This window comes from Solanum tuberosum, unplaced genomic scaffold (assembly GCF_000226075.1).
Source record: "Solanum tuberosum cultivar DM 1-3 516 R44 unplaced genomic scaffold, SolTub_3.0 scf00745, whole genome shotgun sequence".
Classification (NCBI taxonomy): domain Eukaryota; kingdom Viridiplantae; phylum Streptophyta; class Magnoliopsida; order Solanales; family Solanaceae; genus Solanum; species Solanum tuberosum.
This window is the reverse complement of record NW_006239660.1, coordinates 103012-112048: the sequence shown is the minus strand read 5'-3', so window position 1 is coordinate 112048 and position 9037 is coordinate 103012.

Below are 9037 nucleotides of genomic sequence, written 5' to 3'. Positions count from 1 at the left end.
CATATAGTCACTCAAAAATAGCTTAATTATGTTCTAGAGCTATCGTTTGCTAATTACGATTCGTAACTATATGTTAGAAGGATGAGAGAGGCGAGCGAGAGAGAGCAGAGAGTGGAGAGAAGCGAATTGTATATGTATAACTGTCGAATTATATATATATATCTTTCATAATTGTATATATGTAACTGGTATACATATGTATTTGTATATCTGACAAGCGAGATTGGAGAGGGAGGAGAGAGGCGAGCAAGAGACGGCAGAGAGTGGAAAGAGGTGAACTATATATGTATATATGTCAGATAATTGTATATATGTAACTTGTATACATATGTATTTGAATATCTGACAGCAAGATTGGGAGAGAGGGCAGAGAATGGAAAAAAGCTAATTGTATTTGTATATCTTTCATATAATTGTATATTTGTATAAAAGAGGAGAGAGGAAGAGAGGAGAGGAGCAACGTAATTATAGCTAAAATTAAATTGTGAGCCGTAATTAATTCAAACTATAGCTATGTTAGGGACAATGTCTTTGAGTAAAAAAAATAAATTATCTAATATATATATTTGCTTATATGCGTAATTTCCCTATAATCTCTTTAAGTTTCAATAACATTTTGAATGGGAAGTTAAAAAATTAGGATGAATTGAATCTTGAGTAACAAAGCAGCCCATTAACTAACTGGACTATATAAAGCCCAATAAGATCCATAGTTCTGAAACTTGGGCTCAGTACTAAAGTAGGCCTCTCAAATCTCAATCAACTTTGTAGGGTAAACATTTAAATTTGTTATTGAATTATGCGAAACAAAATAGATTTACTTTTCGTTAATAATTGGAATCAAATATACTTTAACTGTTAATCGATAAATCTCCAAGGATCCATGCCTCATGATTCGTAATTCAGAAAATTATGATCATCTTTTTTTACCTATCTCTATTAAAATATCAATATTTTTGTTTGTAATAGGGGTCGAACACGTATGTATCTAATGAACACATCACATGTTGCGTCCTCAAAATAAGAATTTCATTTCTTGCATGATCATTACTCAACCATTTTTTAAAAAAAATAAAAAAATATCGGCGGGATGCATTTATAAAGTGGTTATCTTTTACCAAGTTGCAACAATTTATATTAGTATATATATGATTCACTTTATATTTGATTATAACATAAAATCTTCAATTATTATTAAATTTAATAGTACTAACTTTAGGCTTACAAATATATCAAAAGGGTTTTAAACTACAACACCACAATAAAGTATCCACATTTTTTTTCAAAAAAAGTAAGTGACAAGAATGTTTTAATTTATTTTGGCAGGATTTTAATTACAACTTTTCACATTACACATTTAAAATTACAAAATTAAAGATTATTTTAATATACTTAAGATATCTTAAATCTAAAATCGTATAGTTAGTTTTTTTTTTTCATTTTGTTAAACTAATGTCAAATTAAAATTAAAATAAATAAATTAAAATGGAAGTACTATATCATTTCAGATTTTTCCAGACAACTTTCCGCCTTTGAGCTGGAAGTTGACGAAAAAACAACAATTAAATTTTTAATGCATTATTTTGTATTATAAAAAGTTGTAAAATGCTTTTTCTCACTTTCTGAAAAGTCTATTATCTTTTCGTATGGTTGATAAATGATAAGTATAATTTTATTTGAGAAGCAATCGAGATTAGGGAAAGTTCTCCAAATTCGATTAAATATATTATTATGATGTGCGTAAGCTAGTTCAAACCTCTTTTCTTTAAAAAAACTATTATTTGGAATCGAGGGGATGTGATATGAGTAAAAAAAATTACTATTTAACTTTAGATTACGTACCTTACAAATTACTAATGTGTATACACATCTATATACTTTGATAATTAGGTATCATCGAAGTTTGTGAGGATCTGAGGGATGGGTAGGATAATTTTATGCATTAATCGAAGATCACATACTATATTCGAGTTTTAAAAATAAAAAAAAAAGTCATGACAAAAAGTATCTCCTTAAATGAGATTTACGATATCTATAGAATCTGAATTAAAAATGGATATCAATAAAATAAAATGGTATTTAGGTACACACTCATACCAATATGTATTGAGAGTCAAGATCATGTTGATGGCAAAGGCAAAGAGACAATAGTCAAACACAATTTTCAAAACAAGTACACTTAGAATAAGTTTAATTAATTAAGTTAATATTAACTAATCACACTTATAGCTCCCCTCCATTTTTGTTGTGTAGTTTGACTAGGTGACATATGTCTGCATCAAACACATAATTAAATTGTTTTTAAGGCCTAATTCTATGTGATTAATTAACAACTGTCAAATCCCAGCAAAAAAAAAACTAAATTAATTGGTTTGGCAAATGCATAATAATCTTCTCTTGGAAAATCGTTAAATATCTCTTTAATTAATTCTTAATAATATATGCAGCCCCCATGTGACATCCATTATAAATTATTTGAATTTATTGGCAGACAATGTTACCTTCCAATCTTTTTCTTGAGATGTTATTTAATTAAAATTGGGATCCAGTTAACTTGGATTAAGTTTGAGTAAACAAAGAAAAAACAATGAAACAAGACACATCTTAATTAATTACTCATTAATATCTATATTGTTGGTGGAAAACTAATTAGGTTTTCCTGACATTTGAATAACTTTATTTGTAAAGATTAGATTGAGTTGATTTATTTCTCATCTCAATCATAATAGAAAAGTATAGATTTTTTTTTAAATCGCTTGTAAAGTTGTTAGAGAAAACACATTTATTAGAGTATGTAATTTTTAAAGTTATTCAAATCAAAATAGAACGGGCACCTATGATTGAGAAATGAAATGTCAAAAACAGGATGAGACAATCTCATAAGAAGAAGACTAGTGATTAGTCTTTACTGAAGACATGTGTCTTGATAAGAGGGTGTGAAAGTCGAGTATCATGAATTAGTAGGTTGTCGAGCATATCTACTTTCCAGGCCAGGGTTATTAGTATCTTTTTTCTTTTCTTTTTAACGTTTGCTTATTCTTAGATCTCCAGTACTACTAAATTATTTCTATCACTTAATTATTTTATTATCTTATTGTTGTTTGTTATTATAACTACTTTCTGTTCATCTTTGTTTTGAGACGAGGGTTCATTGGAAACAATCTCTCTACCCTCACAAGGTAAGAATAAGATTTGTCCTTCTAAACTCTACCAATAAAATTATATGGGATATGTTACATTAGTTTATTTTGTAAAATAATATTAGTATTTGTTACATATATACATTACGTGTGTTAAGTCAACTAGAATCGTATACTAGTTGGCTTTTCCAGCTACATCCATTATTATATTGTCCATTATATCAAAATCAGTCAAATAGTCAAAGTAGATCGTATCAAAATCAAACCAATAATTCAAAAGAATTAATCGAACCTAACATTGTATTAGTAAAAATATACTAAGCAAACGTGACAAGCATAGGAATATAATCAATTGTCGAATTAGTTTGATATTGCATCGGAGCGGATCAAATTCACATTGTACTAAGATTTATCACTATCTTCGAGATAGAGAGATGTTGTTTTTGAAAGACCATCGGTTCAAGAAAATTAAAACAGTAAGCAATTTCTATAAAGATTGTTTCCCGACAAATACATTTGGTAATTATTAACATCGTGATGAGGAAGCAAGTGGTTTCGTATATTTTTCAATTTGTACAAAGGTCTTTGACTGAGTGTAGAATTTATAAATGAATAATAACTTGTGAAACTTACAATAATAATAATAATAATAATAATAATAATAATAATAATAATAATAATAATAATAATAATAATAATAATAATAATAATAATAATAATAATAATAATAATAATAATAATAATAATAATAATAATAATAATAATAATAATAATAATAATAATAATAATAATAATAATAATAATAATAATAATAATAATAATAATAATAATAATAATAATAATAATAATAATAATAATAATAATAATAATAATAATAATAATAATAATAATAATAATAATAATAATAATAATAATAATAATAATAATAATAATAATAATAATAATAATAATAATAATAATAATAATAATAATAATAATAATAATAATAATAATAATAATAATAATAATAATAATAATAATAATAATAATAATAATAATAATAATAATAATAATAATAATAATAATAATAATAATAATAATAATAATAATAATAATAATAATAATAATAATAATAATAATAATAATAATAATAATAATAATAATAATAATAATAATAATAATAATAATAATAATAATAATAATAATAATAATAATAATAATAATAATAATAATAATAATAATAATAATAATAATAATAATAATAATAATAATAATAATAATAATAATAATAATAATAATAAATCCAATGCAATTACAAATTAGGTATAAGGAAGGTAGAATGACGCAAGCCTTGCTCCTTTCTATCTTTGTAGATAGAGAAGATTTTTTCGATAAATCATCAAATAATAAATATTAATTGTATGACTATAAATCATCTTATTAAATTTAAATTTAGATTATTACTAAATATAAAAATATGTCAATTCTTTTTTGATAGACTAAAACAGAAAGAGTTCCTCGTTAATTACAATAGAGGTAGTACTATTTTCTTAAAAACATATTTGAGTTGTTTGGCCAAATTCATTACCTTTATGACATTATAAAAATCATTATCTGCTAGGAGTATTATGAAGAAGCTATAATTTTTTGTAAATAATTTTAAGAATATTGTGATTATCTTAACAAAATCTTTTCACCAAACACATTAGTTATTATAAATTTAATGCTTTCTATTTAAAATATGTAACTGCATATTGACAAAATCATCTCATTACCTAAAAATGCTCTTCAACATTTGATGTTTTCTGTTACTTTTATTCACATAATCCAAACACACTTTAATTAAGTGTTTTTTTCCTCATCTCATAATTTGATGAACACAAAATTTGTTCGAATGGAAAACGTATTATCAGTAAAATAATTAAGATGCACGTGAGTCGATCCAAACATCATAGTCATTAACAAAAAACTAAGGTAAATTTCTAAAATATCCAAAATAAGTGGAAAGAATACCTAACAAAATACAACAACAAACTCAATCTAGTTTCATAGGTGGAATTTGCCGCGGGAAAAACTACATAGCCTTACCCCTACCTTTAACTAATACTCCCTCTATTTTATTTTATATGACTTACTTTTCTTTTTAGTCAATTCCACAAACAATGACATATTCCCATAATTAAGTAACTGTTTAACTTTAAAATACACATTTTACCCTCAATGAAATGATTTATAACCACATTTGGAGCACAGATTTCAAAAATCTTTCTTTCTTAAACTCTATATCGAATCAAATTAACTCATATAACATGACACAAAAGGAGTTAATACTATCTTTAACTAAGTTTAGGACTAACAATATAAACGAACTCACGCAAGTGGAAGAAATATAAGCAATAGGAATTGGCCATTGGGAGCCTTAAAAGTCCAATGACACCACCTCTTTGTTTGGTTTTTCTCTAGTTGCAACAACAAGAGCATAGCTGTTCAATGTCCAACTCAAACAGTATCCCCAAAATGGAATTGAATGCAAAAAAAAGATTGATTGGTTATGGAACTGCAAAAAAAATAAAAATGATGATCTCACTGCCCCATACTGCTACTACTTGCCAACCAACCAACCACTAGGTAGCTAAGGCATTCTCTGAGCCTCCATTTGTGCAGTAGTAGTAGTAGTAGTAGTGTCAATACATAATTAGCTGTAGAGCAGAGAGCACAGAGGAGACAGACAGAGAGAGGGGGGAGAGGGGGGCTCTGCAAATTTTGCAGAATAGGAAAAGGGGTTGGTTGATATAGTACATACTTATCCACTTACCATTTAAAAGGAATGGCCACTCTCTTTCTCTGTTGACATGGACTATACACCCCCATGTCTTTGGATAAATTTTCTACTGGACTTATCATCATCTTATTGCTTTTTTCAGCTTTTGGACCCCTAAAATATCTTTCATTGGTGTTTTCCCAACTAGGGATTTTACGTTGTGGTTCACTGATGAAATTGTTTCATACTTAATTAGCGATTTTAAGTTTGAGTTGTGAATATAAAAAAATCATGTTCGAAGCGTCATTTCAAAAATTGATTTTTTAGTTTGTGATTTAAATGTAATCGGGGCTTTAATGTAAATACAAGACATCGAATGAAAATAATGAAATACCCTTTACTCTATCTGAGAGATCTTTTAACCGACAACTATCACTATGAGATTCGTGATGATATGACGTCTCGTTCATGCTGCCAGAATTGCATTATACTTTGCCGAAGTATAGAACATATTCAACTCATGGATCCATCTAATAGGTCTTCTCGGAAGCAGTGAGGAATCTCTTAAATGTCGATACAATCCTATCTCGCACTAGCTACATGGTTTATTGGGTTATGTCACTTATGTGTTATCAAAACTTTCAGTTATATCGATGTTTAATACTATTCCCAAAACATATAACTCAGTGCTAAAGTAAAATACTTTCTAGTTGAGATAAGTTTTCAAAAGGGTCTCTTTAAGAGGCAACTATTCTATACTCAATCTTTTTGAAAACTCCAAAAACTCTTTATATCTAAAAAAAAATAGTGATTTTTCATAGTATAATATAATGATTAGTCCATGGATTTATTAAGAAAATTTAATTTCATATTTTTATATCAAATTATTAATAAATCTATCATGAGTGTTTCTATATATTCTCATCGAAATTGATTTATAGACTTATTAAGAGAATGTAATCATATCATCCTCTTTAATATTGACATTGGTAAATCTATCTTCTTACTTCAATCGATATCAATCTTACAAATTCATTATTAAGATAATACACTTTCATTAGATATATCTGACACGATCACTTTTTGGCAATAAATGACACGAATTTACTTTTTTGGGGTAAGTTAGCAATTAAAGGGGGCTGACAAGGATGTTGCTGTAAATTCATTTTTTTTCATCCAAAATGTCCTCTAAAGTTAAACTACTAAGAAAAGTCTTAAACCACTAGATAGTTTCAAGAAATTATACCGCCAATAACTTTTCATTAAAAAAATTGAAAACACTACCCAAGAAAGCATTTATATCCACTTTAATATTCTACTCATTCTCTTTTTTCAATTTTTTGATCTTCATTGTTTATTCTTCCATTCTTCTTCCTTTTCAATATTTCACTATTTTCGTTCATAAATTTTTATCTCATAGATAAGTATGTCTATATTGTTTTTAAGGAGAAAAAAATAAGGCATATTCATCAAATTTCAAAAATATACTTTAAATTAATATTTATTAATTTATTGATTAACTAATACCTCTACAAATTAAGGTATCATTGAAACTATCTAGTGGTTTAAGACTTTTTTTTATTGGTTTAACTTTAGAGGGCATTTTGAATGAAAAAATTAAATTTACAGCAACATTCTTGCCAATGCTCTTTAATTACGAACTTACCCTCAAAAAGTAACATCATGTCATTTCGTGCCAAATATATTTATCCTTAATTGTTTGTTGCCTTCCTTGGAATGTTTTCATTCTGTTACGATAAAATTCATTCAAAAGTTTTTTGTCCAATTAGGTCACTTCATTCTTTTTTCTTTCTTATCTATTGGAAAAAATGATTTGATTGTAATTTGGTTTAAATGGGGGTATAGTTGATAAGTTTGTGAAAGATTGTTTTCATGTCATTTTTTCCTTGGAATGTTTTCATTCTGTTTGGACGAGTTGTTTGCATTGTACTTCAATAAAGTATGATCCTTTTTCATATATTTTCTCCTCCCTTCCCAGTAGTACATTACTTATTAATTGTTGTATTGTTCGAATTCTTACTTTTAATATAAGATAATATATGTTATAGATACAAATTGTGAAATTAGCTATAAATATTTATGTTAAGGTAGATTGCACGTATTATACTCCATTATGGCATGACTCTTTTTCGTACCTAATGTAAAAGCATGATACTTTGTACATTGAACTAACTTTTTTAGTTAAATAGGGTTAGGTAGACACATTTTCAATTCATTGCCTAATTTGTAATTTCATTAGAAGCAATTGGTTGCATGTGATAGTGATTTAGTTTAAATGGAGTTAATTATAAGTTGAAAAATAGTTGTCTTCGTATAATTTATAAATAACGAGTGTAAATCGTAAAATCAGTTGCTAATATTTGTATCAGGTATGATGAATGCATTACACTCACTAAGATGTCATACTTCTTCTACCTAATGTGAACGTGGAATACTCCATACATTGGATTGACAATTTTAGTTAAAATAAGGTATGCTAGACACATTTTAAAGTTAATTGCCTAGTTTGCAAGTAGTAACTACATTATAGGCAATTGGTTGCATTTGATTTGTTGTTTGGTTAAAATTAATGGTTAAGACACATTTTAAGGATAATTGCCTTATTTGTAATTTCATTATAAGCTACAGGTTGCATTTGATTGTTGTTTGGTTAAAAAAGTTTTTTTTTTTTTTTTTAAAAAAAAACTAATATTGAGGATTAGGAAAAAGAAAAATGGGATTGAAGATTACATGATGAAAAATTAAATTCTTAAATAAAATAAATTTTTAAATAACTAATTAACTTTGCTATTCAGATACATATTTTAATAAAAAGTTGCTAATCGGTTCACTTGAGGATATAATGCCATTATGTGCCACTTATTTTTATTTGATCCACCGTCCATGGCAATTGAGTATATTTGTTAACAACTTGCTAAAGTATAATAGTTAATGTTAGTAATGGTGGATTCCGAATTTCGACTAAAGGATATCAAAATATAAAAAAATAAAATTATGAAAAAGTTAATGAGTGTCAATATATATATATAAATATTTTTATCTAGCTATATCATATGATTTTCTGACTAACAGATATCGATCAATACTTCTCAAATATATATATATATATATATATATATATAGCTTTGCTATTTAA